We start from the raw sequence: 16,024 nt of genomic DNA on the forward strand, positions 1-16,024 counted from the left end.
TTCCAATCATTACACTTGTTATGGTTGGTATATTCTCTCTTGGAATGTTTTTCGTGTCTAGTTCTTGTGTCCCTTCTCTGTAATCGCATTCCATGTAGCTCCCGTCATGCGTCTCAATTCTTCTTAGCTTGAAAAATTTACTCATTTGATTCATTTTTCTCCTGGTCGCAATGTTTCCTCGTGCTCTGGTTTCACTTAGTTGACCTTCAGTTTCTTGATTTTCCATGATATGTAAATACCGTTTCTTTTTTTTAGATATTTATTTGCTTTTATATTACCTCTTTTCGTTGCTGGCAATCTGTAATGGACAGAAAAGATAGTCCCGAGTAGGGGGGCAGCACCTCTAATCTGTTTGCTTTGTCCTTGCCATTTCAGACGATAGAACAACAGACTGTGTTTCTCAAGCAGGAGTATAAGACCTTGTTTAGCTCCCACTTGCTTGCTTAGGCGGCATTGTAGTCAACAGCCTGCCATTAGTCTACAGCGCATGCCAGCTGTCAACAGGATGTCAGTGTATCCTCTGAAAGTATTCCCCATGTACCTCTACGCATTTTCTCAATCTGATAATCCAATTATTAAATGCCATTTTGTGTTCGCTTTTTGGTGTGTTGTTCATACACTAGAGAACTGCACCACCAGTCTCATGGAAGTTATGAAAAGATTCATGTCAAACTAAATTTTCTGGAAAATATCAAATTCCCAGCAAACAAAATTACATTACATTGACATGTAATCAAGTTATAAAAAAATTAAAACTTGCAAACAGACTATTAAATTAAATCAAATATAAATTAAATCAAATATACATAACACATCCCCCATAAAAAAGAAAGATGTATATGATGAAGCTTTCTTTTTAACATACATCAAATATACATGAGGTTAAAAAGAACTCTAATAAATTATATCAAGTGTACATGAAATAATACATTGTAATACACGGGAAAGTACATCTGATATTAAATTAGCTTACCCCTTCATGTGCCTGATGTCAACATCATATTCCCGTAAATATGGAGCTGTAAGAACTGGCGCGCTTTTAAGTATGGCTTTTAACTTGTCAAAAGCATCCTGACATTTTTCGGTCCAAAAGAACTTGTTTTTCTTACTCAATAATTTGTCAGGGGTTCAGCAATTATAGAAAATTTGGAACAAAATGTTCGATAGTATCCGGCCACACCTAAAAATCGCATTAGTTTCATTTATTAACAGGCACAGGGAATTCAGAGATAGCCTTGAACTTAGCATCTATAGGTTTAACTTGTCTATGTCCCACGCTATGTCACAGAAAACTTACACTAGCGCGGCAGAACTCACTTTTCGATAAATTAATTGTCAAACTTGCATCAGTGAGTCTGTCAAAGAATTTCCGAATTGTTGCTAAATGTTCTTTCCAGGTGTCGTTGTAGATGATGACATCATCAATGTAAGCATCGTGATTATCCAGACCAGAGGTAATCATATTCATGAGCAGTGGCGTCGCTAGGGGGGTGCGGGGGGTGCGGACCGCACCGGGTGACACCATCTCAGAGGGGTGACACCAAAATGAAAAATTGCAAATTTTACAGAGCACACACTGCTCGGTCTAGTCGGATTTCATAAGCGGATAACCGATCATAGTTAAATACATGACTAGCAGGCAGAGCAGTGGCGTCGCTAGAGGGATGCGGCGGGTGCGGACTGCACCGGGTGACACCATCAGAGGGGGTGACACCAAAATAACATTACTAAGGATTCTATATGGTCTGTTACGGAAGGAGGACCATGGGGGGGGGGGACACCATGAGCTACCGCACTGGGTGACACCAACCCGAGTGACGCCACTGTTCATGAGTCGTTGAAAACTACTTGGCGACCCTTTCATCCCAAACGGCATTACATTATATTCATAAAGTCCATCTGGAGTCACGAATGCCGAAATTTCCTTTGCTCTTTCCGTTAGTGGAATTTGCCAAAATCCTTTCAGAAGGTCATATTTGGTGACATACTTGGCATTTCCGATCTTATCAATACAGTCATCAATTCTTGATAATGGAAATGAATCTGTTTTTGCCACACTATTCACCTTTCTATAATCAGTGCACATACGGAAAGTTTTATCTGGTTTTGGAACAAGTATGCATGGTGAACTCCAGTCACTTTTACTGGGCTCTATAAAATCATTCTCCAGCAAATACTGCATTTCTTTTTTCAAGTATTCCAGTTTGAGAGGGTTCATGCTGTATGGGTGTTGTTTCACAGGTTTGGAATTTACAATTTCAACGTCATGGTAATTTTTGTTCATTCTTGTAGGAACATCTGGAAATAAGTGCTCATATTCAAATAATAACTGTTTAAGTTCATTTCTTTTTTGCTCTTGCAAATGTGAAGGTTTCTGGTCCAGATCTTTCATAATTTCTGAATTTCGAAGATTCGTCACTCCAATATCAGTATAATCAGATGATATTCCTTCACTTTAACCTTCACTGAGTGGGACAGGTACAACTAAATTGATTGCATGTTTAACCTGGCTATCTCTTTCAATATACTGATACTCCTATAATTTATTTAGACCTCAGAAGCGCTAATATTATAATTTAACTCATTCATTTTCTTCTTAACTTTGTAAGGGCCGTACTATTTAAACTGAAGAAAATTTTGAAGAACGAGCAAATCCAAATCACACACACGCACGCACTCACATACATACATACATACATACATACATACATACATACATACATACACGAACACTCATCACTTGTGACACTCTCAGTCAAACGTCTTTGATCACTCTTTTCCTATTTGGTGAGTAGCTGCTTGACTCTTTCAATCTATCTGGTTTTGGTAAGCCGTCGTCAAATGCTGGACTCATCTCAGACAAACGTTTCTGAGCTTTGAATGATTCTACATTTTATTAAAAACAGCTGTCAGAGGAATCAGTCTCCGTGATAATATATATATATATATATATATATATATATATATATATATATATATATATATATATATATATATATATATATATATATATATATATATATATATATATATATATATATATATATATATATGTGTGTGTGTGTGTGTGTGTGTGTGTGTGTGTGTGTGTGTGTGTGTGTGTGTGTGTGTGTGTGTGTAGCATCTTCATCACTTCCTTCACAGCAGCCACTTCCCGCTCACCAATCGCAAACAATCGTCGTCCAGAACGTGTTTCGTCTTCCGTGGATTCGCCAGCATCTTTAAACGATGAACACACCTCAGAATTGTCGGTTACGATTGAGAATTACATCATAGAACTTTGTCAAAGCATGTATTGATATCAGTTGCTCGTACTTTGCCAGATCACTGACTTTACAGTATACCCTTCCTTTTTTAACAGCACAGGAGTATGACGTATTATCAATAAAGTACGACGAAATCTCTGACAACATGAAATCACTTTATCAGTGCTATACATTAACATAAGGAGTACAAGCGTGAACCCAACCCTCCGCTCGATTTGACTTTTCTCACGCGTCTTTTATCGCTTCAGAATCGCAATAAGACTGAAAAACTACACGTATCCATTCAAAAGAAAGTATCGTACCGACGCATAACTCTCGGATGGCCATCGCATGAATCCAATCCGGCGAATTAACCTTTATTTTCACGATTACGTTGACAAGCCCTTTCTAGCAGATTCCATCAGACGGAAGTAGCCCATTCTACCCGTTTCTACCCTGCAGTAAATATGCCTTAGGGTCGAAAAATCGTACCGAACACGGCGCAGAATCTGTTATCTTTTAATACTAGAGAAATTTAATAATATGGAATCGAAATGATTAGTTGAATTTGCTCAGAATAATGAATGCATCATTAAATGTTACTGACAGCATTGTATTACAACTATTTTCAAAAGTTGTAAAAAAATGCTCTCACTCTGCACATACATACATACATACATACATACATACATGCATGCATGCATACAAACATACATACAGTTGCTAAAAGCGTTCATACTGTCCTCGCATAGTATACACATTAATCCTGATAAATTTAGTATTGTGTTACATGCCTCATCTGTCTCTCTCTCTCTCTCTCTCACACACACACACACATCATCATCATCATCATCATCAATGGTTAATCAGTGGTATCAAGTATCAGCTTTTCTCCTTTATTAGTTTTTTTTTCTCTCTATCATTATCATCCTCAGCATAATAAATAGTAGATCTCTCATACAAGTATCATATTTTCTTTTTCACAGTTCTAGGTGACTGCCATTTATCGTCTGTACTCGCTTATAAGTCTATTCAAACTGCAAACAACAAAGACCCTGGTCTGCCGTAGCATTACGAACCTGCAGAGCAGGGTATATGTTGTTTGTTATACTGATTACTCCTAACAAACTACACAGAACCAGATCTGTCGGCGCAATATGTGACTCATCTAATAAGCGAATATATACAGTACATATGTTATGTCACATACATATATCGGCGGGTGTCATGAGTGCCACTGTAGAACATTTCATTTTGGAGAACGTTATTTTGTCTATCGATCGGCATTAAATGTACTATTGTATGGATATAAGACGATTATTATGTACAACAAAAATGGCCATAAAACAATAAAGTTACACGAAACTATACTAATACATCTTCATAAACTCACAAACTAGAAACCAGTTTCGTTTTGAAACATTTTACATCTACTATGACGAATGTTAATAATACTTTCACTGACAAAAACGGTCACAATTTTGGACCAATGTAATATTTATAAGTGGTAGATGAGTTATCTGCAGTCACTATATATATATATATATATATATATATATATATATATATATATATATATATATATATATATATATATATATATGATGCTCTAAAGTGTTAAGCTAAAGGGAATGCTCATATACCCATTTGCATGATATACTATATATAGAGCTCTATAGTGAGTTAAGCTAAAGGGAATGCTCATATACCCAGTTGGGGCCCCGAGTGGCCGAGTGGTCTAAAGCGCTCTCCGTCAAGGATCACTGCCATCTCACCTCTGTCTGCGTGTGTTCGAGTCTAGGGCTCGGCCAATGTGGATATGTGAGAAAGCTTGCCGGTAGCTTCTCGTGGGTCGGTGGTTCTTTCCGGGGTTTTCCCGGGTTCTTCCTCCACCATTAATACTGGCCGCCATGTATAGCCTATCTTGTGCTGAAAAATGGCGTCAAACCCTATAACAACAACAACAACATATACCCAGTTGCATTATACACTATGTATAGTGCTCTATAGTGTGTTAAGCTAAAGGGAATGCTAATATACCCATTTGCATGATATACACACAAATACTTTAGATTCAGTTTTTAAAAACTTCTTTAACATTTGTTGTTAGGATTATTCCTTTTTTAACACAAAAAGCAATATACTCACTCTATGCTAGTGTAAATCTAATTAGCATGACCAATTAGAGTACGACTAATTAGTACTTTTGTCAAGACAGCAGGATTGCCTTCTGTTCAGCCTTCTTTTCAGCGTTAATCAATGAATTCATCAGCATCAGCTGCCTCCGTCGCTAAGAAGCGTTCTCTCATTAAACACAATCGGCGAACGTGTGTTATTTCAGCTGACCTTTGTTCTCGTAGATTTAATGTATGCCCTAAAGTCGTCTACCTCAAAAAACACAAATACGACAGGTTCTTTATGCGGCGCCGTAGCGGACAAAAGCTGGTCCAATGAGAAAGTTGCAGTTTAAATTTCGATGTCGTATGTCGAGAAATCCAGTACCACGTGTTGGATCAAATTGCATGTCCTTAAAGTTCCATTTCCTAGATCGAGATTTTAGATTTTATATGTTGAATTATACAGTTGTGGTTTAAAGTTCTATTTAGTATGTAGACGTTTTACAGTGTATATTTTGAATTACACAACGGCGGTTGAAATTTCAATATCATATGTCGAGAATCCCTAATTCACACTTTGAATGTAACTGTTTGTGATGAAAGTTCCTTTTCATATGGCGAGAATTTAGATTTCATCTGTTGAATTTCACAGCAACGAGAAGCAGCCTCCTTATTTAAAAATAACGCGGTCCGTTCACGAGAGCGAACTTTAGCAAAGACATTCATAGTAATTCTCGACCTGTGAATGGTAACTTTCAAACTGTAAATGCATGAAATGTAATGGCGTCTCATAATTGAATACACGAATGATGTATCTTAATACTCGATATTATTTTGAATTGTTAAAGTGGACATTGTGTAAAGTTACTTTTAACACCAACACATCATTTCACCATACAATAATAGCAATTCTGACAAGCACAATAAAATGTCCAACCACCGCTGTCAATTCAACAGATACAATATGAAAACTCAGCATACGAAATGGAACTTTCAGCACAATTAATGTAATTCAACATGTTAAATTGAAACTCTCAACATATTACATTAAAATTTCAACAACCGCCGTTAATTCAAAATATAAAATTTTAAAAAACTCGACATTAGACATCGAATTTTCAACCAGTGCTGTGTAATTCAACATATGAAATCTAAATACGCAACATATGAAATGGAACTTTCAACATAAACTCTTTGACCAATACGAAAATTAGGAATTTTCGACGTATGATATTGAAATTTCAACCACCGCCGTGTAATTGAAACGAAACAATCTAAAACCTCGACATAGAAAATATAACTTTCAACCACTACCGTTTAATTCAACAGATACAATCTAAAATCTCGACCTAAAAATGGAACTTTAAGGACAAGCATTTTTGATACAACACATGAAACTGGAATTCTGGATATATGACATTAAAATTTCAACGGCAACTTTCTGATTGGACCATCCTTTGTCCGCTATGGCGCCTCATACTTCTTTCTAACCTTCAGACCCGTGCTTGATTAAATCGCGCTTTGATGATTCTATATCTGAAATGGTTCCCCTGAGCTACTTTTGCTAGCGACTTGCCTGCACGTGTTATTTCACTGTGATCTTTGGGCAGCTTTCGTTATCGTTCTGAATGTATTTCATTCTGTTCTATATGTATGATGAAAAGATAATTATCTGTAAGAATGCACAAACATTCGATTTTTCAAGACTAGTTAGTGATTCACCATAGCTAGAACGACCAGCTCGGGCAACCATTATATGTAACTAGCACATAAAAGACGAGCGCAGGATTGATTGGTTCATGTTTTTTATATCGGGGATGGGGTGAGGGGATGAAGGACTTATTGCACTAACAGTAGGTTAAGGGTACCAAACACAACTCAGAAATATATCGAGTAACAGAAACCAAAAATTGTAAAAGAGTGAAGGAACATTATTTCCTTAAAATAAAATATCTATTTTCTATACTGCACACAAATAAAGATTGAAGCCATTTTTGGATAATAAACGCGACACTTAATATGGCAGATGGTAATGTATTCTGTCTTCCATATGTTTCAGTTTCCTTTATGTAAGATATTATAAATTAAATGTAGGAAATACATAGAACTGCAATTTACAGACGAATTTCAAATCTGGAGAGAATAAAATGCACAATAGTTAGAAGACGAGGCTCCACCATAAACAATAGACCACAAAATATCTGATAGAACAAATTCAAATCGCACTATCAAAATTGAAGGTATTAAAAACAATTAGCGATGGAAGATACGGGTAAAATTAGCAATCGAAGATACGGTCAAATTAGCGATGGAAGATACATAAAAAACGGTAAGTGCTTTCTTCCATGCGAATATTAACGCAGTCTCGAGTACATTAATGAACAATTCAGCGATGGAAAATGAGCAAACATCAACGGTTGAAAATATGGGTAAAAAAGGCAATGTTTTCTTTCTTGCGAATATTAAAGCAATGTTTGCCATGTAAACATATTAGTTCAAGATAGAAAATGCAGATAAAAAATTATACATCTTATTCCATGATAACTAACCAACTTTCTTTGTTCGCATCTGGAGTGAAAAAGAAAAAAAGAAAATAAAAAGAAATGTATGAACGTTTTTACTAATAGTGGTAAAAAAAAGGTTACAAGGGAGGGAAGAAATCAGAGAAAAACAAAGGCGACGAGGAAAATGAATGCTAATAGATGCTGAATATTAACAGTAAAAGAATTACAAAATCAAGAGAGAAAAACGGCAAAGGTTATATAAGAAAGAGTTCAGGATCAGACATTAAAATCAGAATTATAACCGCTTGAACTCAGAAAGGCAAATTGAACACTTTCTGAGGTGGAAATAATATAGACGTATACTTTGCTCGTTTCACGGGCCGAACCCCAATTACAAAGACTGTATCAGCTCTATAACTCTACAACACAAAAAGGCGTGTTTCAACGTGGGAAACATAATATACATGCCAGAGAAAGTATAAGTTGTTAGATTCCCGAACTATCATTATCAACTCTAATGTATATATGTAGTGCATACGGCTACAAATGTGCTTTTGAAATATAAAGCAGAGGAGGAATTATTTTAAAAGAGACTTCTAGAGAGAGTGATGGCCAAAGCTAGAGCTTACAGCTCAGAAGTGCCTTATATACATTTGAAAAAAATCTTAAGGAGTACTTAGTCCAACCAAACGAAAAGAAAGGTATGAAATTTTGATATACACCAAAAAAATATAAAAATGAGTAAAAAACTTTTATAAAGTTACGTCAAAATGCATGTAGGAACAGAGTATGAATTTCAGTCTATAATTTGAATGAATATTTTATAAAGTATGTTCCGCCGTAATCATTCATAAACCTCAAAAATGACGACAAAAGCAACTATGGAGCCTGCAGTCGTATTTACGATAACGAATGCGTGTAAGCAAATTCCACCGGGTACTTGGATTTCGCAAGCGTGACTAGCAGGCGCCATATATATAATGAATACCTCTGGAAACTAATGTTTTGATCTTGATCATGATAGCGAACATGAGAAACCCAACCGATCAATTGTGGACCCGGCATTTTAGTCATGCAATGTATATGACGGCGGACTTAGAATTTTTGACAGCAAGAAAGCCGAACTGAAGTTAAAAAAAAGCACATCTATGTTGGCGCGACTGTGTTTTACTTATTCAAACTGCTTATGTATGGTTTTTACATTGTCAAAACTCAGTACGATGGCACAATGAAGATGCTATACACAGACACATACAATGCTTTTTTGTGTATCGCAAGTGGGCACGTATACTCATGGCTGAACAATTTTAGTAAATAAATTTGACACCAGCAAGGCGAGTATCCAAAAGATCATTATTCATTGTTTAGTAACACCAACAAATTCAAAGACGATTATGTCAGCAATCCATTGGAAGAATATGTGGGATTGCGTTCTAAAATGTATTCGATTGTGCTTGGACCGGAGAGCAGTAAGCATGGTCGCTGTCTGCACCACTAGGCATGAAAGCACTCAAGGAATGTTTCTACATAGATGAAGTGGAATTCACAGACAAATCCACCCCGGTTGCATTCCTCGTTGACTATGTTAAAAACATTGACTCAGTTAAGATAAGAATGGTCTTGACTATTAGCGATGACGAGAACGATCGCTTCATATGTTATTAAATGGTACTGTCCGTACGGCTCTATAAGAACGTAATGTCTGGTCCCTAGAACGAGCAATCACAGGATATATAAATATTCCTTTTATAATTGTATTAATGATTGGTTAGAAGTGCGTGTGTTTGTTGCATCTGAACCAGGCAAGATTTAGAGGAACTATACTACACGATTACATTATAAGTAGAAGAACTTTGATAGATAATCAATGTTACGGACGCGAGAAAACAATTAAAACGGAACAACAGCTGCGACATGAAATCACCAAGAGAACCGCGACACCTGTAAAATATAACCATGCATATCTTATCGCCAATGCGATTTATGGAATCTCCGCAACAGCAACAGCTGGCCTTAGTAGCAACTAATATAGGCACACCAATCAGAATTACTGCTGGAGCTATATCAATACCACCCGGTGTTACAGGTGACGCTGGTAAATTCATTTCAATACGATTATATTCATACGTGTCTATTCCGAATTTCTCGAGGCAGCACAAATTAATCTCAGTACGATTATAAAACTCAACTCAGTGGCTTTTCGGGATTAACCAATTTGCAAAGGCTGAGTTCGAAATGGCGCAAGTGGAAAATGTAAATTCAATTCTTCGTGCAGAGATACGAAACTGAGGCACCGGTGACAAAACAGGTACCTGATTTATATGCAGTCAAAATCGAGTGATGGTTTACATGTTTCCCATTATATATATATATATATATATATATATATATATATATATATATATATATATATATATATATATATATATATATTGATCAGCCTGCCAAAATGTTTTGCAAGTGCATTAATCGGTTATAATAACATCGTTTACGGCTCAACACAATGGGATGCTCACCTCGGTTTCACGAGTTTAATTTAAACTAGCAAGTGATTTAAAAGTAAATTCTTGCTTTATAGAATGCTTTGACAGATATCAGTAAGCGACGTCCAAAAGCCACTTAATGATAATACTTAAGATAATCTGGGAGTTGGCATGACTTCGCTTGCGAAGATTTAGGAAGGGGGGTGTCCACGTCTATTCCACGCGCGCTGGTGTCTGAGGAGCCAAATAAGTGACAGGCACGTCCGTCCACAGAGGATGCAGGGGAATGAATGGGCTGTGGTGAGTGCTGCCGACAGTTGCCGGTTTTTTCTTCACCATCGTTTTTCCTCTAAGCTGGCCCGTCTGTTGTGTTCAAAAGTGGCAGTGGCCCGGTGAACTGTACGTAGCCAGCTTTCATGGTCAGCATCTTGTGATGCCCATTGGCAGTGATCGATGCCACAGGTGGTGAGGGCCTTTTTCACGGAGTCTTAAAATCTCTTTCCAGGTGCCCCTCTATCACGGTGGCCCGTGGACAGCTCCCCCATACAGTTCAATCTTTGGCAGACGATGATCCACCATCCTGGAAACGTGCCCTGCCCAGCGTATCTGTATCTTCATGAGCATGGCCTCAATGCTGGTGATCCCCTCTTGTTTGAGGACTTCAGTGTTAGTGACGAAGTCGCTACAGTGGATGTTGAGGATGGTGCGGAGGCAGCGCTGATGGAAGCGTTCAAGGATGCAAAGGTGGCTGCTGTAGGTGACCCAAGATTCGGTGCCATTTGGGTGGTGGTCGGTACGACAGCTCTGAAGAGCTGTTCTTTATATCTCTCATGAGACTGGCGTTGAACCACACTCGTGTATAGAATCTGCCGAGGGCACTGTTTGCCTTGGTCAGTCTGTTGTCTATTTCCTTGTCGATCCTGGCATCAGAGGACATTACACAGCCCTGGTAGGTGAACTGGTGGCCCTTATTCAGCTCTGTTTGGTCAATGAAGATGCTTGGTGGCCGGTACTCTTCCTTGTGAACAGGCTGGTGAAGTACCTCAGTTTTCGTTAGGCTGACCTCAAGTCCAAAGAGCTGGCAAGCTTCTGCAAAACAGGATGTTACGCGCTGTAAGGCGGCTTCCGTGTGGGCAACAAGAGCGTCTGCGTCTGCAAAGTTCTCCAATCAGTTTTTCCAAGGTGCTGGTGTGGGCCTGAAGTCGCCTTAAGTTGAAGAGGTTTCCATCAGTACGAAATCGGATATAGATGCCATCTTCGTCATGAAGGTTTTCTGTTGATTGTTGGAGAATCATGCTGAAGAAGACTGAGAACAGTGTGGAGGTTAAAACGCAGCCCTGTTTCATGCCATTTGCAATGGGGAAAGTCTGTGACAGGTCGTTATTGTTTCTGACCTGACCAAGCTGGTCTTTATGCAGTTGGATGACCATGGTAAGGAACTTTGGAGGACAGCCGAACATTTCAAAGATTTTCCACAGTCCAGTTCTGTTCACCGTGTCAAATGCCTTCGTCAGGTCCACAAATGTGAGGTACAGTCTTTCGTTTTGTTCTCGGCATTTATCCTGGATCTGTCTAAGGACGAGAAATATGTCAGTTGCGCCCCCATGGCTCTGAAACCGCATTAAACATGTTATTCTGCAATGGTGGTGACCAGTTTGTTCAGCAACACTCACTGGTTAGGATTAATTCATCTGGATTCATCTGGACAAATGATACCAACAGATCACTTAAAGATACAATAGGTCAGATGGTTATAATTAAAAAATATGAAAACATATTTTCAAAGGTGTCTTACCCAATGTTGTGAAGAAAATATTTAAAAGTGGTCAAGTTTTAATGGGTGACCACTTGTCTATCAATTAGAAGATGTAAAGGAAGATGATACTGAGGAGATATTTTCCCAGGAGGAATTGTCTTCATAGGACAAAGAGGATGACATATAAAACAGTTTAGATCCATTTCAAAATACTGTGCATTAATAATGGCCAGAAAGACAAATCTTCATCGTTTCTCTCATAAATGTAAAGAGACACACAAAAACCAAAATAAAAGACAAGTATTTTCAATTTTAATGCCATGAAATTATTCCCTTGAAACAGTCTTGGGATCTGTGCTGCTACTGTAAAGGAATTCATGTGACGAAAAAATTTGAATTATTAATAGTGGAAAGAAGACTGGATATTTCTGCTCATACGCTGGAAAGCAAATAATTATCTTATGAAAAAGTGCCATACAGTTGTATAAGAAAGAAGATCCAATATATTGTCAGCTTATTTCATTAATAAGTTGCAACAAATTAAATGTAGGGAATGACCGAAATCTGTTATGGCGCTAATGACATAATAAATTCAAGAGGGAAATCAAGCCGTGAAATTCATATGCAAAACCCCAAGTATAAATAAGTAAATAAACCAAATAAATGAAATCTAATTACATGTTATAAATTGGATAAATTTAATAAACAGATCAAAAGAAACAAATCAACCCAATATACTACAGGTATTAGTTTAATGAAATTCAAATGGTGTCCTAACGGAGGATACCAATAGACAAGGGACAAATACAAATTTCGGGTTACTTTTGAATGTGGAAAATCTATTAAGACATTTTTAGTATCATCATATAGAAAATGTCGATTCGATACTAATCTTGTATGAATGCATGAATAGTATAAAAGAACATTAAAACCATGCACCAAAAAACTGCATAAACTGTAATCTGATACAAACTAAGATACTCGAACGATTGCACAAGCAAGACTCAAACAGGGTCCTAACCAAAAGTCTTTAAGACTCGTTTAAAAGAGCTTTTAACGAGTGCAGAATGTATGGTGGGAAGGACCGTGTAATGTTTTGCATTATTTTGGGAAATGAATAAGAATACTTAAAACTAGAGATTTTGGTTCCGTAAAGGTCCAGCTAGGTTGATCTGTCACCCTTGTATGAGATGTAGATGATTTGTTCTCAATTTATAAATTGGAATCATAGAATTAAAATTCAAAAAGTGTAATAGAACAAATAAGAAAGATTTTATTTGTGTATGTAACAGTAGAAATTTTACAGATATATGTAATGTTCAGGACCATTGTGGTACACTGCAATATTAAACTAATGAATACGATTTGGCAAGGAATTAAATCCATGGCATGTGTAAAGATACAGCACATTAATGTGTCTGTTGGGGGCATAATTGATTCACAATTAGGTTTCGTTCGATAACTGTGTCAGGGAACTGTTCAAGAAGAGGGGAATTGGTTTCATGTATAGAAAACAAATGCCAAGGGTTGAATTGTAGTAGAAATAGCAATTATAATTGCTGAACTATTTGTTTTTAGTCGAAACCTCAAAGAGCTCGGTTATTAAAAAGCGAGAAGAACGTAAAATGTTCCAAACTCTGACGGTGCGTGTGTTGATAACGGCGTTTAGATTAAACTTAATTCCCATTACATAAGTAACGGATTGGGGTGTATTTCGTGTTTTATGAAAGTCCTACACCGTATAATTAGTAAGTCTACGTTTTCTGCGAAAGACAAAAAGTCTTGACTCTGAGGAAAGCAGAAAATATCTTTCTCCTAAAACTTGTCCAAGGGATGGGTGTGGAAGTCTTTGAGAGACACGGTACCAAACGGTAGAGACGACTCTGCTAAGTGGGAAGCTTGACAATCTCGAAAGCACAAGGGAAATATCTTTCACGTCAGAACGTGTGAACGATGGGCAGAAATATTCCACAGTAAATAGAAAGGAACCATGCGGATTAATGAATCCACGCCCGAACCTTGAGCGAAGACCAGAGGCAACAGTGTTGTTGTGTAAGTCGACTCCAGTTGACAAGGTAAGTGATTCTGGAGTTTGGCCAGCAACCAAATCAGCTTTTGCAGACATGCTAGACAAACAAGTTCGAAAAGCCCAATCGATTTTATGATAAAATTTGTCATATCTGTGTAAAAGGAACTGCTAATTGCATTTGTTGTAACTTTTGGTAATCATTTTCTGGTAGAAGTGTATCTTTCAAGTGTCTTGTACAACTTTATTTTGCTCATCAAGTTCCTTAAATTGTTATATTCTGTATACTGGAGTTGATGTTGTTCTGTTCTATATCTCTGATCAGATCTCCATTTATTCATTCCACTAATTTCCTCTTTACATCGATAATTAGTACCACCACCTCGTAACAGTGTATTTTATACTAAATTTAGTCAAGAGATATCATTATATACCATATGGCATTTTTTCAAGATTAATAATTTATTTCGGATAGGTTTGAAACCCTGTATAGAACATCATACATAGAATAATCGACAATAAACGCATGCATTAATGTCAACAATACAGACAGCATTGTTCATAGTGTGGAACCAGGTATTACTCCACCAAATCATCCTTTCTCTATCAAAATACAATTTGAACAAGTATAAGCATTGCTTCGACGGAGGCCTTCACAAGAAAATAAAATTATAAGCTATAGATGACTTTAAATTTAATGTCTCTAAATCTATTTGAAATAACAGCGAAACAAAACGGGAAAAGATAACTTATCGTTACTGTTGAGCACACTGTGCGCTGTATTTGTTAACTGATTCATCATTGTCAAAGTTTTTAAAGTGTAATTATAAACATATTTAATGACATGCATGCAAATAAATCGTCCTTGTGTCGTATGTTTTTATCTCTTTAAATATCTGTGCAGTGATGTGGTTAACAGGAGTGTTAAACTTAATTGCGGGACAAGGGTACGGCACTCTAAGTGTCAGTCGTTTTAAATCTTAAGCCCATTATTTACTTTGTTTATTTAAATGTCACACACACACACACACACACACACACACACACACACACACACACATATATATATATATATATATATATATATATATATATATATATATATATATATATATATATATATATATATATATATATATATATATATATATATATATACATATATCTAGCAAGAAACTAATGTAGTAATACATATAGTAGCTCTCAGTGATACAGGTGAAATATTTAAGATCGTCGTTTTGCAAGGCACAATAAATCTAAGGTTCATATAATTGAAGCGGTCATGTTGTTGTTGTTGTAGAGTTTAGCGCCATTTTTCAGCACAATATAGGCTATACATGGCAGCAGTTTTAATGATGTAGGATGAACACTGGAAAACCACTGGAAGAACCACCGACCCACGAGAAGCTACTGGCAAACTTTCTCACATACCAACGTTAACCGAGCCTGAGACTCTAACCCACGCAGACAGAGGTGAGATGGCAGTGATCCGGAACGGTGAGCGCTTTAGACCATTCGGCAACTCGGGGCTCCTGCGTGCTTAGTAATTCTATATACTTTACATACACCAGTGCATGTAATGCGATATCAAACGCTGTGACACCTGCTGAAATAATTTATTTTCTTTTTATTTCCGAAAAATGAGATCCATCAGTTGATGATTACTGTAAGGAATGTGGAGTAGAGTGAAAAAGAATTCGGTGTCCTTAAATAATATGAATGTGGAATAATTTTAGCTTCCTCATTTATGTGATTCGACTTGAAATTCACACACGTTCATTTCATAGAATTAGTTTCATTAATGAAATATAGAAAGAAAGTGACTGAGAAAATATTTTTTTATTGAAATTTAGAAACAATATTATATGAACTCTTTTCAAAACTTCATAAGAA

Source organism: Sinohyriopsis cumingii, chromosome 2 (assembly GCF_028554795.1).
Source record: "Sinohyriopsis cumingii isolate HCF-2022 chromosome 2, ASM2855479v2, whole genome shotgun sequence".
Taxonomy (NCBI): domain Eukaryota; kingdom Metazoa; phylum Mollusca; class Bivalvia; order Unionida; family Unionidae; genus Sinohyriopsis; species Sinohyriopsis cumingii.